A 25,912-nucleotide genomic window follows, 5' to 3' on the forward strand; every position below is an offset into this window, starting at 1 on the left:
GGTTTCAATGACATAATAACCCACATTTTATTCAGATCAATTTGTTCTGAGCCTTTAAGTTGTGCTTTGACTTGACAATTCAGATAGGGAGCTCTCTTCAGTCAGGCACATTTTCCTCCCCCATCATGTCAGGCTCCTGACAATCCTAATTAAGACTGCAGAATCCAGAGCAAATTAAAGAACAGTTTGCCAATACCCTTGAAGAGACTCTTCTCTCTCCTTCCACAATCAATTCAAGGAAGTTTTATTGAGCACTTGTTATGAGATGATAATATCTGAAAATCACTAAGAACTACCCATTGTATAACAAAAGGGAAAAAAAACCCCATAAGTTTCTTAGTGTTATACATGTTGTATAGGACCTTTTTTTCTTTTTAACATCTTTTTTGGAGTATAATTGCTTCACAATGGTGTGTTAGTTTTTGCTTTATATCAAGGTGAATCAGTTATACATATACATATGATCCCATATCTCTTCCCTCTTGCATCTCCCTCCCTCCCACTCTCCCTATCCCACCCCTCTAAGTGGTGACAAAGCACCGAGGTGATCTCCCTGTGCTATGCGGCTGCTTCCCACTAGCTACCTATTTTACATTTGGTAGTATATATATATGTCCATGCCACTCTCTCACTTCGTCCCAGCTTACCCTTCCCCATCCCCATGTCTTCAAGTCCATTCTCTACATCTGCGTCTTTATTCCTGTCCTGCCCCTAGGTTCTTCACAACCATTTTTTTTTTTTTTTTTAGATTCCATGTATATGAGTTAGCATACGGTATTTGTTTTTCTCTTTCTGACTTACTTCACTCTGTATGACAGACGCTAGGTCCGTTCACCTCACTACAAATAACTCAATTTCACTCCTTTTTATGGCTCAGTAATATTCCATTGTATATATGTGTCACATCTTCTTTATCCATTCATCTGTCAGTGGACACTTAGGTTGCTTCCATGTCCTGGCTATTGTGACTTCGAGCCTAACTTTGAGCCTTATCTGCAGCCATCGAGCCACCTCTGCCTTCCTCCTCCCCAGCATGCACACATAGCCCACATGATGTACACACACCTGACTACTTGCCATTCCCTAAACATACCGTGTAGTGTGTGTGTGTGTGTGTGTGTGTGTGTGTGAGCACTATTCACTCTGTGTGGGAAACCTCTTCTACCTGGGGGTTCAAAGTCAACTTCCAAATTTAACCCTAACTTCTTTCTGTAGCCTTTCCTACCTCCTCATTTCTGAAATCATTTAATCACTCGACTGCACTCCCGAGGCAACACTGTTACAGCATTAAGAAACATTTATTAAAGATACTTGCTTCTGTAGAGAATAGACTTGTGGGTGCCAAAGGGGAGGGGGGTGAGGGAGGGATGGATAATTTGTGGTTAGCAGATGCCAACTATTATATATAGAATGGATAAACAACAAGGTCCTACTGTATAACACAAAGAACTATATTCAATATCCTGTGATAAACCATCATGGAATCAATATCCTGTGATAAACCATCATGGAAAAAAACATGAAAAAGAATGTATGTATACGTACAACTGAATCACTTTGCTATACATCTGAGACTAACACAACATTGTAAATCAACGACACCCCAATAAAGTATTTTTTATTTAAAGTATTTTTTAAAAAAGATACTTGCTTATGATCATATGTATTTCCACCAGACTCAAAAGCAGAGGCTTTGTCTTGCCTATCCTTATATTCCCACAACTAGTATCGTGTATGGAACAGAGTAATGTTTGGAAAACGTTGAGGAATGGAAAGAAGGAAGGAAGGAAGGAAGGAAGGAAGGAAGGAAGGAAGGAAGGAATCCCTCCCTTTACTAGACCTTGAGCTCCTCAGGGTAGGTACTACATCATATTCATTTTTGTACCCGCAATGGCTTATACAAAGGAGACCTCTGTGGAATTGAAAGCAGGTAAAAAAAATGACTCCTAAATACAAAATCATTAAATAAATAGCTGCCTCCCAAGTACTTACAGTCTAAAAGTTGAAAAGAATAGTTTAACTGGGAAGCAATTCAATAACAAGACAGACAACCCTAAGTGCTCTAGAAGTTCAGAGAAGGGAGAAGTAAATGAGGGCTGGAGCTGTGTAGGACAGCACTTCTCAAACTGTAATGCACAGTGGGGAGTTTGTTAAAATGCAGAAGCTGATTGTTGGACTGCACCCTGCAGGCCTACAAGGCCTGTACTTGCCCAGCTTCAAGACGGTAGAAAAAGCCCGGAGTCAGCGACAGAGACAACAATGGTTTAATGGATGGGGGAGCTTACGTGTCTGAAGCAAGGTCCTGGAGCAACACCCCACTGTGTGCGGCCAACAGTGGGCAGGACATGGTGGCAGTCTTTGCTACTCGGGGACAGGGGGAAGGTTACTAGCTATAGGGGCAATTGACGTTAGGTTGGCTCATTGGTTACCAGGGAAACTAGCAGAGGGGCACTACCCCCTTTGATAAGGTATCATGGTGGAGATGTTCTGATCTAAAGGTTAGAACAATCACTAGCTGGAGCCGGGGGCAAGCACGTAGGCATTTACTGATTAGGCTCTATGATTAAGAGGGAAGGTCAGTCATGTGAGTAGGGCATAGGTAGAGCAGGGACTGGTAGAGCAGGGGATGTACAGAGAGCAAGGGAACAGCCATCTTGGGTGGCCTGATCATAAACTGGTTCAGTATGTCTGGGAGATGCCTGGAAATCTGCATTTCTAGTGGGATTCTAAGTGATGCTGATCCTGCTAGTGTGGGGACCATGCTTTGAATAGCAGTGAGGATGTAGAAAGCCTTCTTGGAGGAAGCACTTCTTAAGCTAAGTGCATTTCCTGGCTGTTTTAGTCAGGTTAAATAAAAGGGGACGGGCAAAAGGCAGGAAGAATATAAGTCAAGTAACAGAGGCAGGAAGATAACGTTTTATTCACAGGAGAGCAAATGGAACCATGTAAATAGAGCAGAGAAGTCTCATAAGGGCACGAATGGGAAGGGTAGAGAGATGAGGTCAGGCCACATTATTAGCTACATCAAAGCCTCTTCTGAGGATTCTGGACTTTCCACTGTAAATTCTTAAGAACCTGATGTATCATCTTCACACCTTATACTGTTATAGAAGTGTTCAGTTTATAAAACACGTCTTACTCATTATTGTCACCTGATCCTCACAACAACACTGGGAGTTAGGTCAGGTGTTTTGTTTTCATTGCTATTTTACAGGATGAGGAAACTGAGGCTCAGAGAAGTGAACTTACTTTCCGAAGTTTATCCAAACTTGGATTAGAGACAGTAGCCAAACCAAGTTTTTATGACACCCACTCCAAAGTAATTTTTCATCACATCACACTGCAGATTGCCACTTTAAAACAGAGGGTCCTGAAAAGGGGCACTTGTGAAATTATCTTCACATTATTCCGATCTTCTCTTTAACTGCAGCTCATTATCTGGCTAAGAAAATCTGCCTTTAGAATTATAATTCTCTGACCTAAAAGGCTATTAATTTCCTTCTATTTAGTCATTGAAGGATTTCTCCCTGCCCCCTCCATTCTCACTGTATGTTAAAGAAGAATGAAATTATTGGAGTAAGAATATGAGGAGGCACCTGCTAATCTATTTTGTTTGAGAAAATTAAATGGAACCAGTTGGAGTCTCTTAATGATAGCATCAGAGTCTCCTCCCAGAGGCCTTCTTTCGTAGTTTCACTTGCCATGCATCTTTTGTTTGTATCTCCCAGCCTGGAGAATTGATCACTCTGTCATTGCCTATTGTGACCTTACAGGAGTCTATTATTCACAAATTTCCCATCTTTACTGACTTTTTTTTGGAGATTTGCAGGGCTAGGGGACTGATGGTGTGGCATCACTGTCATACTTTCTGATGCTTTCTTTTCAGTTGCAAAGAATGAGTTTTGCCGTGTTGGAATTAAGCGGGTCTAAATTCCATCTAAGCAGCTCAGGAATTAAGAAACACTTTTTCTAGAAAGGAGAAGAGACAGAGAGTTGGACTCAGTTGAAAGGTCTACAGAACTTGTATCATCAAACAGGTGATACAAACTTAGGAGGTTCTCAACCAGCATTTCAAATTTGACTAATTTCTAATTTATCGGTTGAATGTTCAGACAGTACCAAATTGAGTTTATTTGTATTTATCTTGTTACTAACTACTTAGGCAAGAAAAATTTACTGGCTGTGTGACCATGGGCTAGTCTCTTAACCTCTCTGAGCCTCAAGCATCATTAACTGAAAAGGTGATAATGAATTGTGTCAATCTTGCAGGATAGCTGTGAGGATTAAATGGTATAATTTACACAAAGCACTGTCCGGCACCAAAGTAGGAACTCAGTAAATGATGGCTTATGCTCTCACTCATTGTCATGCTTTCTCTGAAAAGAACATGAAAGGAAACAGACCTGAAGAACACATCCCTCTGCCTTTAAAGGCAGGCAACTAAAGAACAGAGCTGTTATCTGATAGACTGTAACTTTATAGAGTCAAGGCAGATCCTTTGGATCAATGACTCCCACTTTCTAGACTGACTCACAGTAAGAAATGCATTTTACATAGCTTCACAAAACAATTATTTCCAGTAATGCAATATGAAAGTTTCATTCATTTCTACTCCTGTCTTGTCCATTCCACTCTATTGTATTAGGAAACAAATGCTGGTCAGGATCCATACAATTGATAAAAAAAAATGGGTTTCATTCAACCTGCAGTTTGAAAAATACTGATTTAGATGTCCCAAACTCCATTTCCATCAACCAAGAAAAGAAAGAGATCTCACTGGTACTATCTAGATTATCAATACTACTCATCCTTCAAATTTTAGCCAAAACGCTTCCTCAGAAATCATTCTCTGACCTCTCCAGTCTAGAGCATATTCCTTTGTTATATGCTGTCTTAGGACCGCGTTCTTTTTCTGTAGAGCATTTACTACAGTTGAAAATTATATATTTATTTGTGATGTTTTGATTAACATATATCATCCCCAATAGAATGTAAGGTCAACTAGGTCAGGAAATTTGTCCATCTTTTTCATTAGCATATTTCAGTATCTAGCCCAGCCCAGCACCTGGCACATAGTAAGAAACCTATAAATATGTGCTGAATGAATAAGTGAATGAACAAACTAATAAATGAATGAATGAAGATGTTCATAAACCCATAGGTAAACCTGGTCAGTCATCAACCAGCTATGAAATAATTAGTTGGCTTTGCTTTCCAAAGTGAAAGATGTGCTGAAGTTCTGTTAAAAACTGTCTCTTCTAGTAGACTGTAAGCTTCATGAGTGCCAGGATCATGTCTGGTTTTGCTCCCCATTGCACCTCAGAACCAGTAGAGTCCATAGTAAACAGCAAATGCTTCAAAAAGAGTTGTTGCGTTAGTAACAAATTTAGAGATGGGGCCTCTGGAAAATTTCCAAGTTTTATGAAAGGTTTTTAAGATGAACCTAATGATTGCAAATGGCCTCATGCATTAAGCCTTTAGCAGCATCACAGAATGTCAGAGGTGGAAGAGACCTTACACGTCAATAAGCAGTCAGCTAACATTTTTTGTAAAGGGTCAAATAGTAAACGCGTTTAGCTTTGTATGCCATACAGTCTCTGTCACAGCTACTCAACTGTGCCATTGTAACTGCAAAACCGACCATAGATAATACCACATGAATAGGCATAGCTGTGTTCCAACAAAACTTTACTTATAAAAAACTGGTGGTGGACTACATTTGGCTGCAGTTTGCTGACCCTAACTAACTCTAATCCAACCCATATTTTATAGGAGAGAGCAGAGAGGGACTATATCTCCATAGGGAAGTGGCTTGTTCAAGGTCACACCACTAATAAATGACAAAGTGGGGACTTTCAACTTCTAGCTTCAATTCTCATGACATAGCAGCCATGTTTTAGGGTCTGCCTGCTTCAGTCCTGGTGTTGGTCCTACACTGCCTTGTTCATTGAAGCTAACAGGCTTTGCCTTAAATTTGATTTGCATTGGTGGTTTTCCATTTTTACTTTTTATTCTATCATCCATGCAGTCTAACATCCTTGGGAGAGATCAGTTTCACAGGGAAATTATACAACTCCTATTTTATTAGATGTAGGAGTTCTGTCTCCTCACATATCCAGAGAGGGTATGTACTAGGTTCTCTCAGGCAAAATATTCTGACTTGTAAAGTATTAAGGGCTGGAGGAGACTAGGAGGTGAGGGCTCTGTCATATCATGTCCTACCATACACCTACCCGACTCTCTCATAAATCATTCAGTAGCAGGGATTCACTGAGTTCCTACTGTATATGCAGCACTACATTAGGTTTGGGAAGGAAGGAATGATTGGTAAGAATGAGAATATTAATAGCAGCTAACTTGTATAGGTTCTGATTATATGTCAAGCACATTATATACAGCTTCCCTAAAACCTCATCACAACTCTTTAAGGAAGGATCAGATAGACTAAATTGCTTGGATTGGAACCCAATTTGGTTCACGTTGAAACCCTGGGCTCTCTTTACCACTATCGATGTTCTCAAGGCTATACATTCCTGAATACCCTTCTAAGGACTGGAGGTGAAAAACACAAATCACCTAGCCCAGCACACAGTATGCACTCATCTGTTCTCATTACTCACCACACTCCCTCGCCCACAGACACAGTCTCCGACCACACGGAACCTCCCAACACTTCTAGAACTAGCACTGTGCCTTTACAGGTGCTGTCTATTCTTCTTGGAATGCTTCCCACCACATGTCCTCTGCTCTACCAAGCCTCAGCTCAAATGTCACCTCTTCTGTGACACTTTCCTGACACCTCTGGAGACACCAAATCAGTTTCCCCTCCATGCTTTCCCCGTCCAGCACTTTGTTCAAATCTCTATTATTGGATCTAGTAAAGCATTTGTTCTCTGGTTCATCACACTAAAAACTCTACTGAGACAGGGGCTGCCTTACTGATTTCCTTTTTTAAATAACATCTATTGTGTGTTTTTAATACAGAGAAGTATAAAAAAGGGAAAAAAGAACCATAATTCATCTCTCAGAAACCTTTTTTGGTTTTTAAGAAAACACAGCAATACAGGAACATATTAGGAAAATTCAAACTGAATAATAAAGGTACAAAGTGAAAAGTAAAACTCTTCCACTAGCCAACCCTCACCCCAAAAGAAATCTTTGATAACAGTTGTTTACATAGCTCACCAAAAATATATTTGTACATATATGTCAGAATACATATATAGCATGTTATTAAAACAGGTGTTTTTTTCCACAAAGGTTTTTCTAAACATGATATTATGTATCTTAACTTTTCCCCTTAATTATATACCTCAGAAAGTTTTTTTGAACCATCATTAGATCAACCTAATTTTTAAAGTAACCGCATAGGATATTATTTGGGATGAATGTGAGTTAGTTAACCAGTATTCTATCTGTGGACATTTATGCTTTTCTTGATCTTACTGTTACAAGTGACACTGCAATAAAAATCTATATGGTAACTTCTTGTGAATGTGGGGAAGTACCGTATTTCATTGAATCAAAGGTGCATCCCAATTGCACAAATATTAAGATATGGATAAAATGCACATCTATAATATAAGTGTGCATCTTAGAATTAATGAAATATGGTATATTTGTGGGATATCTCCAATGAGTGGAATTGATGGGTCAAAGAGTACGTGAATTTACATTTTTGACATATGTTGCCAAATTACCCAATAAAAGGCTACATCAATTTCCACTCCCATGAACAAGGTCTGAGATCTACCATTTTCCCACATTCTTGCCAACACTTGGCAACAGCCAATGTTTTAATTGCCAAAGAAAGAGACTGTACCTAACTTACATTCATGAAGTACAGTTTGAGAATCTTTGCACTAAATGCCTCTCAAACTTTCAACCTTGAGATACTCTGACTTCCTGTGAAATTTCAACAACTAATTGGCTCTAGCAAATTAGAAGTTTTCAAGTAAAGCCATTCAAAGGGAAAGTTTTCCATTTGGAGCAGCATCTCTGAGCCAAAGCACAGCAAGACAGACAATAAGGCCAGATGCAGGGCTGGAGATTTTATGCAAGAAAAACACTCCCTCCTTCGACAGGAGCAGCTGAAATCACTCAGATCTGAAACAAGAATTCAGCTCTCTCTGCCTTCTCTCCTAACCTTGCTTAGTTGATTGCCTTCTTAGATTTCTGCAACATTGTTTCAGCCAGCCCCCAAAACTGCCCCCAATCATGCATCTTCTGGGAAAAGATCTATCTTCTCTAGGTAAATGCTGTCTCATTTTATCCATTGCTCTGGACATCTAGATAACAAAAACCTGCACTTGAGAGCAAGGCACTTTTAGCTGACTTAAGAGCTTTGAGCTATCATTGTGGTTGTTGTCTCCTTGGTGTTGAGGTGGGTGATTTCTCAGCTTCCCATAGGTACGGTTGATACCAAGAGTGAGATGGCGAGTGCAGTTCCTCACTTGGGAGAAGTGAGCTCATTGGGATCTTCAGCAGAGTGTCCACATAATCCAACGACCCAGAGAAGAGCAGACACACAAAAGCTACTTATTTTATTCAACAAATATGCACTGAGCAACTACCAAGTGCCAGGCTAGTGGTGCAGCACTGAACGCCCAAGCTCCTGCCTCTGTGGAGCCTACATTGTGTATGTGGAGGGAGGAGGTATGGGGGGTGTAGAAAGGACACAACAAAGAAACTAACTAAAATATATAGTATGGCAGATGGTGACTAGTGTTATGATGAAAAGTAAAGCAGGGAAAGAGGAAAAGAAATATCAGGGGTTGGTTAAACTATCATTTATTTTGCCAGGCCCAGTGCCAAGTATGTTCCATACATGATGAGATGAAAGACAGGGAGAAGAAGAACAGGATGGGGGAGGGAGGGAGCCACTCCACTTAGCTTAAGCTTGTCTTTAGAATCAGTTTGAGGGCTGACACTGTCCACCTTCACTACAGAGTAGTGGACACACAAAGCAGAGAGAAGGGAAAGTGAACCACTTCTCAGGTTTTCACACTTTTAGGTCTTCCTCATAGTACATCTTCTGAATTTATTTTGCTGGCTGTTGCAAGATCAGAAACACTCCTTTTCTTTAATTAAAAAAAATCTGGGGGGGGGGGCACGCCGCACAGCATGTGGGATCTTAGTTCCCCATCCGGGGGTTCAAACCCGCACCCCCCACATTGGAAGCGTGGGGTCTTAACCACTGGACCACCAGGGAAGTCCCAGAAACACTCGTATTCTGATATTAAGCACAGTACAGCTCCCAAAGGCAAACCTATACTCTTTAGGATTATATAATTTCTTTTCTTCCAATCACACAAATAACTAAGCATATAGAGAAGAGCTTGAATGCAAGGCATATGTACGGTGAGGGGTTGCACGTGTCAAAAAAAAATAAAATGGGTGAGTGCCATGGAGAGGTATGGGTTAGATCAATGTAGACCATGACAGAGGCGCTATTTGGAAAAAAGACCAGCATGGGAGGTGGAGAAGAAGAGCGTGTGACTAAGTGTAAAAGATGGAAAAAAGAGAAACAACAAAAGCCGGGGTAGGGGTGGCCGGGGAATCAGTTGAGCTGCCACTGAGATCATGGGAAACAAGTAAAAAATGAAATCTCTGCTTTACTTCCTCTGCACAGACTTAAATCCCCACCCTCAAACAAGCATTGTACAAGACAAGCTAAGGGGTTGGTTGGTTAAAGCGCTTTTCAAGTGCTTTGCAAAATCAAGGAAACTAATGGTCATTTTTCTCATTGAGCAAGGCTGGGCCTCTCAACATCAAAGAATGGCCTCTCTTTTCAATGAGGCAGCTTCCCACAGCAGTACCTGGCTCCCTTAATCTCAGTAACTACAATAAATGCACAAGCCCCCTTTTGTGTGGAACTCCTATCTAATCAAACTAATCGCCAAACAGATCTTTGCCTAACATATCTGAGTAACAGAGCCAAAGTCTTTACCCCAGCAGAGGCCCCCAGTAAGCCCCTGTGAATGAGAGGAAGGGTGGTCAGGACTGCCTGGTACGGGAAGTGGCTTCCTCAGTATCCAGTGAAAACTCTTGATATTGACAGGAATTAAATCAGATATACGCACAGGCATCTGAAGGACAAGGATATGGTCCAACTCTCTACATCTACATTGACTGGGACCAGGCAGATCCAGATACTGACAAATTGAGAATAGCAGAGATGCCTCAAAACCTGTTTCCTGGGAGGGGAGCGGAGGAAGTCTAATAGTGTTGGGGGAAGGGGCTGCTGTGTAAGCTGACACGGAGGCCCTCAATTTAAAGATGATAAAAGCTCAGTCTCTAAGGAGGGGCTAAAGAGGCCCCTTTGTGTAATCTAAGTTGTCTAGCAAAACAGTCAAGCCAAACCAGGGCTCCAGTGATTGGGAGCTATAAATGGCTACCATTTATTGAGTGTTTATGGCAAGCCAGGTGGGTAAAACATGCTTTGCTCAGATTAACTCATTTAGTTTTCAAAACAAGCCTATTAAGTATATAGTATTATTATTCCAATTTAAGAGTTAGAAAGTTTTGGCTCAGAGAGGTTATGGAACTTGCCTGAAATCATAACCAAGTGGATAAATTGGGATTCAAACCTTGGCCAGGTCTAGTCAAATCCAAAGCTTATGTTCTTTCTACTACTTGATACCACCTCTCCCCAAATTTAATGGATTTGCATAATTTTTTAAAATTTATTTATTTTTTATTTATTTATGTTTGGCTGCATTGGGTCTTCATTGCTGCGTGCGGGCTTTCTCTAGTTTCAGCGAGTGGGGGCTACTCTTCATTGTGGTGCGCGGGCTTCTTATTGCAGTGGCTTCTCTTGCTGTAGACCACAGGGTCTAGGTACGGGGGCTTCAGTAGTTGTGGCTTGTGGGTTCTAGAGTGCAGACTCAGCAGTTGTGGCACATGGGCTTAGCTGCTCTACGGCACGTGGGATCTTCCCGGACCAGGGCTCGAGCCCGTGTTCCCTGCACTGGCAGGCAGATTCTTAACTACTGTGCCACTAGGGAAGCCCCAATTTAATGGAGTTGATACAGAATTTTCTCTCATGTATATTTTTCTCCATGACTGGTGTTTCCTTATTCTGGTCCTGAGCTTTAATGGAGGGGCCTTCAGAAGGTTTATTCCTCACCTCTGTAATCTTTCACTCTTTAGCCATGAGACCTATTGAGAACTTGAGAACCTGACTGGATTTAAAATTTAAAACTCACTTCTCTGAGAAAGCTTTCAAATTCTAGAATGCCCTGGCTGGAAGTCCCTTATGTGGTCCCAACCCCTGCAATGTGGAGGGGTGACCTAAAGTTTTGAGAGGGGAAGTGACCAACCCAAGGGCAAGAAGCTGCAGAACGAAGTTTGCATCAGGACTAAACCCAGCTCTTCTGAATCCCAGCCCAGCACTCTTTTCCCTATAGCCTCCTTCTCCCTGTTTCCCCACCCTCTTCCTTGATTAAGCTCTCCTTCCCTGATTAAGCCCTTTATATATCCCTCCAAAGTCCATCCTACACACATCATCTTGTTCATTACTATCCAAAGCAAGGCCTCTACATTAGTCAAGCCTGTTACCTTATGCCCACTTCACTGCTCATTTACTGGAGAGTCCCTTCAGACATATGCATAATGTTTGTGGTTTACCATTTTTTCTAACTAGCTTAACCTTCTCAGATCCATCAGCGCCTTTAAAAATTTTTCTTTTGTATTCTTCCGTATCCCGCATAGGCCTTAAAGGTGCTTAGTAAACATGGGTTAAATCAACAAATATTGTCTCCTTGGAAAAAACAAATGTTTGCTAAAATAATATATCCTCCCCTGAGAGAAAATAAAACCTGGTAAAAAGACTCCTTGTCAGTTCTCATTAGAATTTGACAACGTATACACTAGTTAATTAGTCCTTCAAAAAGGCTTAGATAGGAGCTTGTGGATGCTATTTAACCCCAAGTCCCACACAGACCAAAGGCAGAGAAGTAGGAAAATATTTTAAGCAAATTTTGTTTTCAAGAGTACGGTTCTGTGAAAACCAAACATGGCATATTTACAACATTATATGTTTAACTGCTGTAGCAACCGAGCCAAAAAGATCCTGAAGAAAAAAGATCCTGAAAACAAGGCAGTTCATCTTCGAAGCAGCTCACTAACTGCTGAATTCTCAAAACACCTTTTTGCGGTAGGAAAGTATCATTATCCCACTTGAACAACCGGGAAACTGAGACAACCAGGCTAAGTGACTTGTGGGGTGGTGGGGAGGGAGCTAAAGTTATCTGAGGTGTATATACCTGGAATGGATATTCTACACATTTGTTTACTGTTCATAAATCACTAATAGGATGGTCCCTAAAATACAGGTGTGCTTGACAGTTTCATCTTTGAAGGTAATTGTCAAAAGGGTATAAATCAAATCCTATTTTCAACACAGAGAGAAGGTTCCTGGTGGTGAGTGAATTCTTTAGTAAACAGCCCCCTCATTTATCTATTTGGTAAATAACCTCCTGCCTTCTTAATCACAAAGTGCCTGGATGAGCAGTCTGACCAAAGAAAAAGAGTTAGAATCTACCACTATAATTCACAAAAGAGCAGCAATTTTGGGTGTTTTTTCGAAATGTTAATAACTACTTCATTCATTATACTGATGAGAACTTCACGCTTGCTCAAAGGGTGGAAGTAAGGGTTGACCATCCATGACACAGAGGATTGTTATTATCAGCCCTTGGCGGAATTTCATTCAGCTATTTGAAATCAGGAGAGAGCTCTCTGATCCGTTTTAAAAAAGCTTGCAGCCTCTTTAATAAAATTTACAAAAGTATTTTCAAAGCATTAAGTAAGTAAACTGGAAAGAAAGTGTAATGAAGTTGACTTTTCTGAGTTGTCTGTCCCCTGGATACCATTACCACCTATCTAAGTTAGCTCAAGGACTTAGTATCATTTTAAGTAATCAAGGGGAAGGCTCCAGACTTTTTAGTCTAATTGCCATCTCCAGGGAAGTGCCTTCTTCACTCAGCTAGGCTGAAGGGGAAGAGCGTCTCTAGGGATTAAGACATGAATGATTTGGACGGTAGATTTTTCAATCATTTTGATGGTGCTTGTCTCAGGAATTAGGGAGCCCCCCCCAATTTGGTTTGTAGTGAAAACGCTGGTCTGGGTGGGCAGGTGTAACAATCTACCTCTTTGGGGAACACCACTAATCTGTGATGCCTGGTATGCTTCTTCTTAACATTTCAAGGGCTACAAATTGCTGATCGCCAGAATCTAGACTAATTTGACTGGAAGATGTAAGAAAATAATATTATCTTCAAAGATTTTTTTTCTGAGCTGCCTGGGGAAGAGAATTTTTATCATCAGAATCAGTGGGAGTTTAGAAACTTAACATGGTATCTGAGATTCTTAGAAAATTCTTGCTTTTAACATCCTTATTTGTATTCTGGTATAGAGTAGGTGCCCTTACCTATTCCAACACTATCTTTTCTTCAGGTATCTTAATATACCAGTCAGGCCTCTACCTGGTTTCCAGCTTTTGTGGCTTTCCCTTTTGGGGTCATTTGCTTACCACCTGCAGCTTCAGTCAGGCTCCAACCCCTAGGATTAAGATAAATAATAGCTGAGAAAAGAGGAGCATTTAAAGAACCCTAACTCAACTTTCTAGTCTATAGTCATCACAGCACCACTGTCATTGCCAGTCTGGCCCTAATTCTGTATCCTAGTCCTCATAATTTGATGGCTCTGCTATTCAGTTCACTTCAGCAAGCTTTAATGAGCATCTATTATGTGCCAGGTACTCTAGTTAGGCCTTGGAAATAGCTCAGTTTAGTCAGGTCCAGACATGTAATCTTAAAATATCATAGCATTTTTTCAGAGCTCGAGTTATGCCTAGGGTTCTGTGAGGGTCTAAAAGAAACCTGGTCACTATCGCATATGCTTGTTAATAATAGAAACTGGATTCTTCCACCCCTTCCTGGATTGTTCATGTTGCCTGAGTTTTTTAGTTCCCTTAGCTTAGTACCCTATTTGTAGGGTTGGAGCCATGCTCTGGGATGTACATATATATATATATATATATATATATATATATATATATATATATATGTATATATATATATATATATATATATACATATATATATATATATATATATACATATATATATATATACAGACTCCTACTTCTCCCACAGATACACTCCAGTCTCCTTCTTCAGAACTAGACACTGTTAAAAATTTTCTATGGGTCGTGTATGTGAATTTTCATCTGATGTCAAAGCTTATGAAGAAAAAAGGTTGAGAAGAACGCTCAAACCCTGGGTTTCTAAACCTAACGAAGCATCAGAGTGATGAGATTCTTTTCAAGTAATAAATGTTTATTTTGTCTTACAGTTTCTGTGAGTTAGGAATTTGGGGGCAGCTTATCTTGGTGGCTCAGACCCTCTGTCTCACATTAGATTGCCATCAAGGTGTCAGCTGGGGCTGCAGTCATTTGTAGGCTTACTTAGGGCTGGAGGCTTCCCTTTCAAGGTGGCTCACTTATAGGATTGACCAGATGATGCTGGTTGTTGACAGGAGATCTCTGTTCTTCCCCATGTGGGCCTTTCCACAGGGCTGCTTGAGTGTCCTCCTGACATGGCACCTAGCTTCCCACAGAGTGGGAAAAGAGGTCAGAGTGGAAGCTGCGATGTCTTTTAGACCTAGCCTTGAAAATCACACACTGTCACCTTTGCCATATTCTCTTGGTCATACAGATGGATTCTGAGTCAATGTGGGAGATGACCACACAAGGGTGTCCATGGCAGGAGCTGAGAATCACTTGGGGTCCTCTTGGACACTGGCTATCACAGATATAGAGCAAAGCAAAAATGGGCAGAAAATGAATTGGTGGGAATGGGGAGGTGGTGGAAATCAGAGAAAAAACCGCACCCTTCATTGACCACCCTACTTAAAACGTTGTGTGCATTCTTGACATTCTGTGCCCCACGACTCTGCTTTATTTTTTTTTCCCCATAGGACTTAATGCTACCTGACATATTACATATTTGTTAACTATTTTATTTGCTGATTCCCCTACTAGAATACAAACTCCATGAAATAAAGAACTTAGTCTGTTTTGTTCCTTGTTGGTACCCAACAATCTTTAATTAAATGTTTATGTATTTGAATTAAATATTTATATATTTATGTATTTGAAAAACAATTGAGTTTTTCAAAGTTCCGGATTCCCTGATCCTATCCTTAGAAATTCTGATCTGGAAACCTGGAAATCTATATTCTTCTAAACCCCTCCTGGGTGATTTTTATTATCATCTGGGTTTCTGAGTCAGTGCTCTAAACAATAGGGAGGTTGTGTTTGATACCCTAAATGACCTGTCCTAACTGGAGGGTGCTTGGAACTGGAATAGACTATTGGATGGAGAGAGAGAGACAGATAGAGATAGAGAGATAGATAGAATCGATAGCTGTGGATACTAAGAAGAAATCTAGTCTACCAGGCAGCACAAGATTTCATTTATGCAGCATTTACTGAGTGAGTATCCACTATGTGTCAAATAGTACTACAGTGAGGGATGAAACAAACAAATGTCTTTGGAATCAAAATTAAAGCTGAACGTGAAGATGGCATGAGGGATAGCATGCCAGAGGCATGAGGCAGAGCACAGTAATAGGCATACAAACATAATATACAGAAATTGAAGTAAGCAAGTAATTGGTATAGGCGGTAGGGAAGGAATCTTACTTTTATTTTTAACTGTGTTCATGTATTGGCTTTACAATTAATTTTTTAAATTTTCATGCATGAGGAATTCCCACGAGCACATCTGGGATTGCAAATAATACCCCCAGCATTACCTGTAACCCTGCTTCCTTCATCTCCCACTCAGAATGCAGGTTAGTATCAGTGGCTTTATTATAAAGCAGCATTCACCAAAGTTTTTTTAAAAAATGTATATACTGAAGGACTTTTCAGATCCTTTGATATATTAATATCCATTATAAATCTCAATGCAGAGGGAGAACCTACTAAACATATTTCCCAATTCATATGGCCTCAGACCCAGTTTTCCTCTAAGAAAGTCTCCAGTGCGTGTGTTACATATATGGAACATCCTTTGGGAAACAACGGTTTACAGCAAAGTTGGAAGTAACAAGCAACACATGCAATCCTCCACATACTTTCTCTCCTCTTATTTGGCCTCAGATGCAGAGAATTCTAAGAAAGACTATGATGATGCCTTAGGCCAGGGTTGGCAAACTATGGTTCAGGGGTCAAATCCAGCTGCCACCTATTTTTTTGTAAATATATATATTGGAATACAGCCACACTCGTTCATTTAAGTATTATCCATAGCTGCTCTTGTGCTACAAAAGTTGTTGTAGTTGTGACAGAGACTGTATGGCCCACAAGCCCAAAAGTATTTCCTACTTGGTCCTTTACAGAAAAGTTTGCTGACCTCTGCCTTAGGCCATCACACAAACTTGACTGAAGGAACTTGGGTCCCTGAATGACTGCATGGAACAGAGGCTCCTATTTCCTCCACGGACCCTCACTGGACCTTTATCATGTTAAGCCCTTGAAATCTGGGGTTTGTTTATTACTGCAGTTGGCCTAACATATTGTTAAGGGATGTGCTAGATATTCTTCTTGCTCTTCCAGATTGACTGTCCACCTTTTTCTACTCTGTTTTGTGCCCAGGGAGGATGCCTACACTTTTGTGACTGGTCACTTTATTAAATTCTCTTTTATTAGTCTTTTGAGTGTGCCATATACTTTTTGCTGAGATCCTCACTGATACAAGGAATAACCTTGAGTCTGCTTTATTTATATTAAGAAATCCACACATTTTATATGTTACTATTAATATATTACTTGTAGTGCATTTCATAGCCGATGGAGACACAGTAGTAGTATTATAGCACACACAGGTAAAAAAGTACTAGATTTGTCTCCATATCACATTTAAAATAAGTTAATATTTTTAAAAAGCTCTCAAGGCTGGGTGGTACAGAAAGAATATCCCCCAAGGATTTGGCAATGAAGAGTCTTCTATTTGCTCTGCCCTGTGACTCCCTTGGTATCCTCTCACTTCATTATTGCCAATGAGCAGAGGTCTTCAGAGCTCTTTAGAAGGCTGAACCTGGTGGTCTGTCTTACACATCTCTCTGCCACCAGTATTTGATAATGATCTCAAGAATCCACCCACTAACTAACCCAACACACTAAGAATTCAGCATGGAATCTCCCGGGTTTATGCATTATTGAGATTTTTCAGCAGGGGAGTTTGTGCTCAACACTCAGTTAACAAGGTAAGGCTGTCAATCTACTATTTTAAGAACACAAGCTAACAGAGGCCTTAATATATTTAATTAACATAGATTAAATTTAAGGAGGGTATTTTTTACTTCTGTGAATCAAGAATGTTGTTGATATTCTTTCCTATATAAATTGCTCTCTACAGCTTAAGGGGATTATCTCAGTAAACTAGTTCATAAATAGCTGGCTTGCCATTTAAGAAAAAAAAAGTTTAACTGAATCACTTTTCAGCAACTGGATTTCTTCAGGGCTGGAGACATAGATCATGCACTGGCCAGAGTGAATAGTGAGGTCTCCATTGACCCACAGGTTATTTACTGAGCTTTATAATAGACAGGGGATTGGATACACTTTGGACTTAGGAGTTTTTCCACAGGCAATAACATCAATTTCAATCCAGAACAATCTGTAGTACTGATTAACTTTTGGGATCTCTTTTTACCACTACTGATCTGTCTCATCTTTTATTCAACAGCTCCCTGAAAGAAATTGAGGCAACTCTGGAACACCTGAGGCAAATCCTACTTGCAAATTCTCTGCAACACTGTTACCTCCTCAGTTTACAAACTGTCCTTAGAGAATGGGGAAACTGCCCAGATTTTCAGCTCTTTCTGAAACTGCTCTGTAAAGGACACTGAACCAGAAATCAGGAGCTCAGCGTTCCTGAGTCACTGAGTAGCTGTGTGTCCTTAAACAAATCACCAAACTGGTAGGGGCACCAGTTTCCTCATCAGTAAAAAGAGAATAATATTCATCTACTTCAAAGGGTTCTTGACAGGATTCAAAGAGATATACTCATGTAAAGCATTTATTACAATGCCTAGCACATAGTGAGCACTACTATTATTGGAGTATTGTTTTCCATAAAGTAGATCAACTCTGCCTATGATTCTATTTTCACCCACTCTTCAATGTAAGCCATCTGTTGTAAAAATGCCCAGTTCATAACTATACCTTTAAACTGTGCCTTCAATTGTGAGTGTATTATTAAATTATAAGTTGTATTATTTATTAATGTTTTACCTATGTTTGTCTTTCTCTAAAATTCCTTGAGAACTGTAGGTATGGCTCATGTCTTAAGGATTGTGACTCATATCCCTACAAGGACAGTCAGATAACATAAATGAGTTAAGCAGGCTGTGTAGGCATTGAAGTCTTTGAGAGCCTATGCTCTGTCTAAAGCAGAGGCTCATTAAGTCCAGCTGAACATTGCCATGTGGGAAAACATGTCAAGTGTAGCTAGATTTTGGCATATATTTTTAAAGAAGCTGAAAAATCTGTATCTTTTTAAAAATGTAAATTGTCTTTCTTTTTACATGTTGAAAACAAATTAATTAAAAAAACGTTGTACAGACCAAACAAAAGATAGCAACACCTTCAGACTATATTTGCTGCATTACTGACTACTCTGTGTGACTTTGCACACTTAACCTCCTTGTACCCTAGTTTCCATAACTGCAAAATGCGAATAATAGTACCTAACTCATAGGCTCTTATGGGGGTTAAATGATGTAATGTATGTAAAGAAAATAATTACAACAGTTCTGAGCACTTAGGTAGCATTTAGTAAATGTTAACCATTATCACATGCATTTCAAAAGTTACTGGTGAGGAGCTTCAAGATGGCAGAAGAGTAAGAGGCAGAGATCACCTTCCTCCCTACAAATACATCAGAAATACAACTACACGTGGAATAACTCCTACAGAACACCTACTGAACGCTGGCAGAAGACCTCAGACCTCCCAAAAGGCAAGAAACTCCCCACGTACCTGGGTAGGGCAAAAGAAAAAAGGAACAACAGAGACAAAAGGATAGGGACGGGACCTGCACCAGTGGGAGGGAGCCGTGAAGGAGGAAAGGTTTCCACACACTAAGAAGGCCCATTGCAGGCGGAGACTGCGGGTGGCGGAGGGGGGAAGCTTCGGAGCCACAGAGGAGAGTGCAACAACAGGGGTATGGAGGGCAAAGCAGAGAGATCCCCGCACAGAGGGTTGGTGCCGACCAGAACTCACCAGCCCGAGAGGCTTGTCTGCTCACCTGCCGGGGCGGGCGGGGCTGGGAGCCGAGGCTCGGGCTTCGGTCAGAGCGCGCAGGGAGAGGACTGGGGTTGGCGGCCTGAACACAGCCTGAAGGGGGCTAGTGCACCACGCCTAGGTGGGAGGGAGTCCGGGAAAAGTCTGGAGCTGCCGAAGAGACAAGAGGCTTTTTCTTGCCTCTTTGTTTCCTGGTGCGCGAGGAGAGGGGATTAAGAGCACCGCTTAAAGAAGCTCCAGAGACAGGCGCGAGCCACGGCTATCAGCGCAGACCCCAGAGACGGGCATGAGACGCTAAGGCTGCTGCTGCCGCCACCAAGAAGCCTGTGTGCGAGCACAGGTCACTCTCCACACCTCCCCTCCCGGGAGGCTGTGCAGCCCGCCACTGCCAGGGTCCCGTGATCCAGGGACAACTTACCCGGGAGAATGCACGGCGCACCTCAGACTGGTGCAACGTCACGCAGGGCTCTGCCGCCGCAGGCCCGCCCCGCACTCCGTGCCCCTCCCTCTCCCCGGCCTGAGTGAGCCAGAGCCCTCGAAGCAGCTGCTCCTTTAACCCCGTCCTGTCTGAGCAAAGAACAGACGCCCTCCGGCGACCTACACGCAGAGGCGGGGCGGAATCCAAAGCTGAGCCCCAGGAGGTGTGCGAGCAAAGAAGAGAAAGGGAAATCTCTCCCAGCAGCCTCAGGAGCAGCAGATTAAAGCTACACAATCAACTTGATGTACCCTGCATCCGTGGAATACATGAATAGACAACAAATCATCCCAAAATGAGGAGGTGTACTTTGAGAGCAAGATTTATTATTTTTTCCCCTTTTCCTCTTTTTTTGTGAGTGTGTATGTGTATGCTTCTGTGTGAGATTTTGTCTGTATAGCTTTGCTTTTACCATCTGTCCTAGGGTTCTGTCTGACCATTGTTTTTTTTTTTTTTTTAGTATGGTTTTTAGTGCTTGTTATTATTGGTGGATTTGTTTTTTTTTTGGTTTGGTTGCTCTCTTCTTTCTTTCCTTCTTTTTTTAATTAAAAATATATTTAATAATTATTTTTTATTTTAATAAATTTATTTTATTTTATCTTCTTTTTTCATTCTTTTTTTCTCCCTTTTATTCTGAGCCATGTGGATGACAGGCTCTTGGTACTCCAGGCAGGTGTAAGGGGTGTGCCTCCGAGGTGGGAGAGCCAAGTTCAGGACATTGATCGACAGGAGACCTCCCAGCTCCAAGTAATATCAAACGTCGAAAATCTCCCAGAGATCTCCATCTCAATGCCAAGACCCAGCTCCACTGAATGACCAGCAAGCTCCAGTGCTGGACACCCCATGGCAAACAACTAGCAAGACAGGAACACAACCCCACCGACTCGCAGCAAGGCTGCCTAAAATCATAATAAGGCCACAGACACCCCAAAACACACCACCAGACATGGACCTGCCCACCAGAAAGACAAGATCCAGCCTCATCCACCAGAACACAGGCACTAGTCCGCTCCACCAGGAAGCCTACACAACCCACTGAACCAACCTTAGCCACTGGGGACAGACACCAAAAACAATGGGAACTACTAACCTTCAGCCTGCAAAAAGGAGACCCCAAACACAGTAAGTTAAGCAAAATGAGAAGACAGAGAAACACACAGGAGATGAAGGAGCAAGGTAAAACCCACCAGACCTAACAAATGAAGAGGAAATAGGCAGTCTACCTGAAAAAGAATTCAGAAGAATGATGGTAAAGATGATCCAAAATCTTGGAAATAAAATGGAGAAAATACAAGAAACGTTTAACAAGGACCTAGAAGAACTAAAGAGCAAACAAACAGAGATGAACAACACAATAAATGAAATTAAAAATTCTCTAGAAGGGACCAATACCAGAATTACTGAGGCAGAACAACAGATAAATGCCCTGGAAGATAAAATAGTGGAAATAACTACTGCAGAGCAGAATAAAGAAAAAAAAAAGAAAAGAATTAAGAACAGTCTCAGAGACCTCTGGGACAACATTAAACACACCAACATTCGAATTATAGGAGTACCAGAAGAAGAGAAAAAGAAAGGGACTGAGAAAATATTTGAAGAGATTATAGTTGAAAACTTCCCTTATATGGGAAAGGAAATAGTTAATCAAGTCCAGGAAGCACAGAGTCCCATACAGGGTAAATCCAAGGAGAAACACGCCAAAACACATACTAATCAAACTATCAAAAAGTAAATACAAAGAAAAAATATTAAAACCAGCAAGGGAAAAACAACAAATAACACACAAGGGAATCCCCATAAGGTTAACAGCTAATCTTTCAGCAGAAACTCTGCAAGCCAGAAGGGAGTGGCAGGACATATTTAAAGTGATGAAGGGGAAAAACCTACAGCCAAGATTACTCTACCCAGCAAGGATCTCATTCAGATTTAATGGAGAAATTAAAACCTTTACAAACAAGCAAAAGCTAAGAGAATTCAGCACCACCAAACCAACTTTACAACAAATGCTAAAGGTACTTCTCTAGGCAGGAAACACAAGAGAAGGAAAAGACCTACAACAACAAATCCAAAACAATTAAGAAAATGGTAATCAGAACATACATATTGATAATTACCTTAAATGTAAATGGATTAAATGCTCCAATCAAAAGACATAGACTGGCTGAATGGATACAAAAACATGACCAGTATATATGCTGTCTACAAGATACCCATTTCAGACCTAGGGACACATATAGACAGAAAGTGAGGGGATGGAAAAAGATATTCCATGCAAATGAAAATCAAAAGAAAGCTGGAGTAGCAATTCTCATATCAGACAAAATAGATTTTAAAACAAAGACTATTACAAGAGAAAAAGAAGGACACTACATAATGATCAAGGGATCTATCCAAGAAGAAGACATAACACTTGTAAATATTTATGCACCCAACATAAGAGCACCTCAATACATAAGGCAAATAATAACAGCCATGAAAGGGGAAATCGACAGTAATCCAATCAAACTAGGGGACTTTAACACCCCACTTTCACCAATGGACAGGTCATCCAAAATGAAAATAAATAAGGAAACACAAGCTTTAAATGATACATTAAACAAGATGGACTTAATTGATATTTATAGGACATTCCATCCAAAAACAACAGAATACACTTTCTTCTCAAGCGCTCATGGAACATTCTCCAGGATAGATCATCTCTTGGGTCACAAATCAAGCCTTGGTAAATTTAAGAAAATTGAAATCATATCATGTATCTTTTCTGACAACCACGCTATAAGACTAGATATCAATTACAGGAAAACATCTGTAAAAAATACAAACACATGGAGGCTAAACAATACACACTTAATAACCAAGAGATCACTGAAGAAATCAAAGAGGAAATCAGAAAATACCTAGACACAAATGACAATGAAAACACGATGACCCAAAACCTATGGGATTCAGCAAAAGCAGTTCTAAGAGGGAAGTTTATAGCACTACAATCCTACCTTAAGAAACAAGAAACATCTCAAGGAAACAACTTTACCTTACACCTAAAGCAATTAGAGAAAGAACAACAAAACCCCCCCAAAGTTAGCAGAAGGAAAGAAATCATAAAGATCAGATCAGAAATAAATGAAACAGAAATGAAGGAAACGATAGCAAAGATCAATAAAACTAAAAGGTGGTACTTTGAGAAGATAAACAAAATTGATAAACCATTAGCCAGACTCATCAAGAAAAAAAGAGAGAAGACTCAAATGAATAGAATTAGAAATGAAAAACAGGGAGTAACAACGGACACTGCAGAAACAGAAAGGATCATGAGAGATTACTACAAGCAACTATATGCCAATAAAATGGACAACCTGGAAGAAATAGACACATTCATAGAAATGCAAAACCTTCCAAGACTGAACCAGGAAGAAATAGAAACTATGAACAGACCAATCACAAGCACTGAAATGGAAACTGTGATTAAAAATCTTCCAACAAACAAAAGCCCAGGACCAGATGGCTTCACTGGCGAACTCTATCAAACATTTAGATAAGAGCTAACACCTATCCTTCTCAAACTCTTCCAAAATATAGCAGAGGGAGGAACACTCCCAAACTCATTCTACGAGGCCACCATCATCCTGATACCAAAACTAGGCCAAGATGTCACAAAGAATGAAAACTACAGGCCAATATCACTGATGAACATAGATGCAAAAATCCTCAACAAAATACTAGCAAACAGAATCCAACAACACATTAAAAGGATCATACACCATGATCAAGTGGGGTTTACCCCAGGAATGCAAGCATTCTTCAAGATATGCAAATCAATCAATGGGATACACCATATGAACAAATTGAAGGAGAAAAACCATATGATCATCTCAACAGATGCAGAAAAAGCTTTCGACAAAGCTCAACACCCATTTATAATAAAAACCCTCTAGAAAGTAGGAATAGAGGGAACTTACCTCAAAATAATAAAGGCCATATATGACGAACCCATAGCCAACATCATTCTCAATGGTGAAAAACTGAAACCATTTCCTCTAAGATCAGGAACAAGACAAGGTTGCCCACTCACACCACTATTATTCAACATAGTTTTGGAAGTTTTAGCCACATCAATCAAAGAAAAAGAAATAAAAGGAATCCAAATCAGAAAAGAAGAAGTAAAGCTGTCACTGTTTGCAGATCACATGATAATATACAGAGAGAATCCTAAAGATGCTACCAGAAATCTACTTGAGCTAATCAATGAATTTGGTAAAGTAGCTGGATACAAAATTAATGCACAGAAATCTCTGCCATTCCTGTACACTAATGATGAAAAATCTGAAAGTGAAATTAATAAAACACTCCCATTTACCATTTCAACAAAAAGAATAAAATATCTAGGAATAAACATACCTAAGGAGACAAAATGCCTGTATGCAGAAAATTATGACACTGATGAAAGAAATTAAAGATGATACAAATAGCTAGAGAGATATACCATGTTCTTGGATTGGAAGAATCAACATTGTGAAAATGAGTATACTACCCAAAGCAATCTACAGATTCAGTGCAATCCCTATCAAACTACCACTGGCATTTTTCACAGAACTAGAACAAAAAATTTCACAATTTGTATGGAAACACAAAAGACCCCAAATAGCCAAATCAATCTTGAGAAAGAAAAATGGAGCTGGAGGAATCAGGCTCCCTGACTTCAGACTATACTACAGAGCTACAGTAATCAAGACAATATGGTACTGGCACAAAAACAGAAATATAGATCAATGGAACAGGATAGAAAGCCCAGAGATAAACCCATGCACATATGGTCACCTTACCTTTGATAAAGTAGGCAAGAATATACAGTGGAGAAAAGAGAGCCTCTTTAATCAGTGGTGCTGGGAAAACTGGAAAGCTACATGTAAAAGTATGAGATTAGAACACTCCCTAACACCATACACAAAATTAAACTCAAAATGGATTAAAGACCTAAATGTAAGGCCAGACACTACAGAACTCTTAGAGGAAAACATAGGCAGAACACTCCATGACATAAATCACAGCAATATCCTTTTTGACCCACCTCCTAGAGAAATGGAAATAAAAACAAAAATAAACAAATGGGACCTAATGAAAGTTAAAAGCTTTTCCACAGCAAAGGAAACCATAAAGAAAATGAAAAGACAACCCTCAGAATGGGAGAAAATATTTGCAAATGAAGCAACTGACAAAGGATTAATCTCCAAAATTTACAAGCAGCTCATGCAGCTCAATATCCAAAAAACAAACAACCCAATCCAAAAATGGGCAGAAGACCTAAATAGACGTTTCTCCAAAGAAGATATACATATTGCCAACAAACACATGAAAGAATGCTCAACATCATTAATCATTAGAGAAATGCAGATCAAAACTACAATGAGATATCATCTCACACCTTTCAGAATGCTCATCATCAAAAAATCTACAATGAATAAATGCTGGAGAGGGTGTGGAGAAAAGGGAACGCTCTTGTACTCTTGGTGGGAATGTAAATTGATACAGCCACTATGGAAAACAATGTGGAGTTTCCTTAAAAAAGTAAAAATAGAACTACCATACAACCCAGCAATCCCACAACTGGGCATATACCCTGAGAAAACCATAATTCAAAAAGAGTAATGTACCACAATGTTCATTGCAGCTCTATTTACAATAGCCAGGACATGGAAGCAACCTAAGTGTCCATCAACAGATGAATGGATAAAGAAGATTTGGCACATATATACAATGGAGTATTACTCAGCCATAAAAAGAAACAAAATTGAGTTATTTGTAGTGAGGTGGATGGACCTAGAGTCTGTCATACAAAGCGAAGTAAGTTAGAAAGAGAAAAACAAATACTGTATGCTAACACATATATGCGGAATCTAAAAAAGAAAAAAAGGTCATGAAGAACCTAGGGGCGGGAATAAAGACACAGACCTAGTAGAGAATGGACTTGAGGACATGGGGAGTGGTAAGAGTAAGCTGTCACAAAGTGAGAGAGTGGCATGGACATATATACACTACCAAACGTAAAATACATAGCTAGTGAGAAGCAGCCGCATAGCACAGGGAGATCAGCTCAGTGCTTTGTGACCACCTAGAGGCGTGGG

General features: G+C 40.2%; 1 protein-coding gene across 1 annotated transcript in view; it reads right to left on the minus strand.

The window, feature by feature from the left end:
• COL4A6 (collagen type IV alpha 6 chain) overlaps positions 1-25,912 on the minus strand; it is a gene marked incomplete at its 5' end in the record, with an annotated part of 287,166 nt that overhangs the window by 214,426 nt on the left and 46,828 nt on the right. The window lies entirely within an intron of this gene.

Source organism: Mesoplodon mirus (genome assembly GCF_964341445.2).
Source record: "Mesoplodon mirus genome assembly, chromosome: X".
Taxonomy (NCBI): Eukaryota; Metazoa; Chordata; class Mammalia; order Artiodactyla; family Ziphiidae; genus Mesoplodon; species Mesoplodon mirus.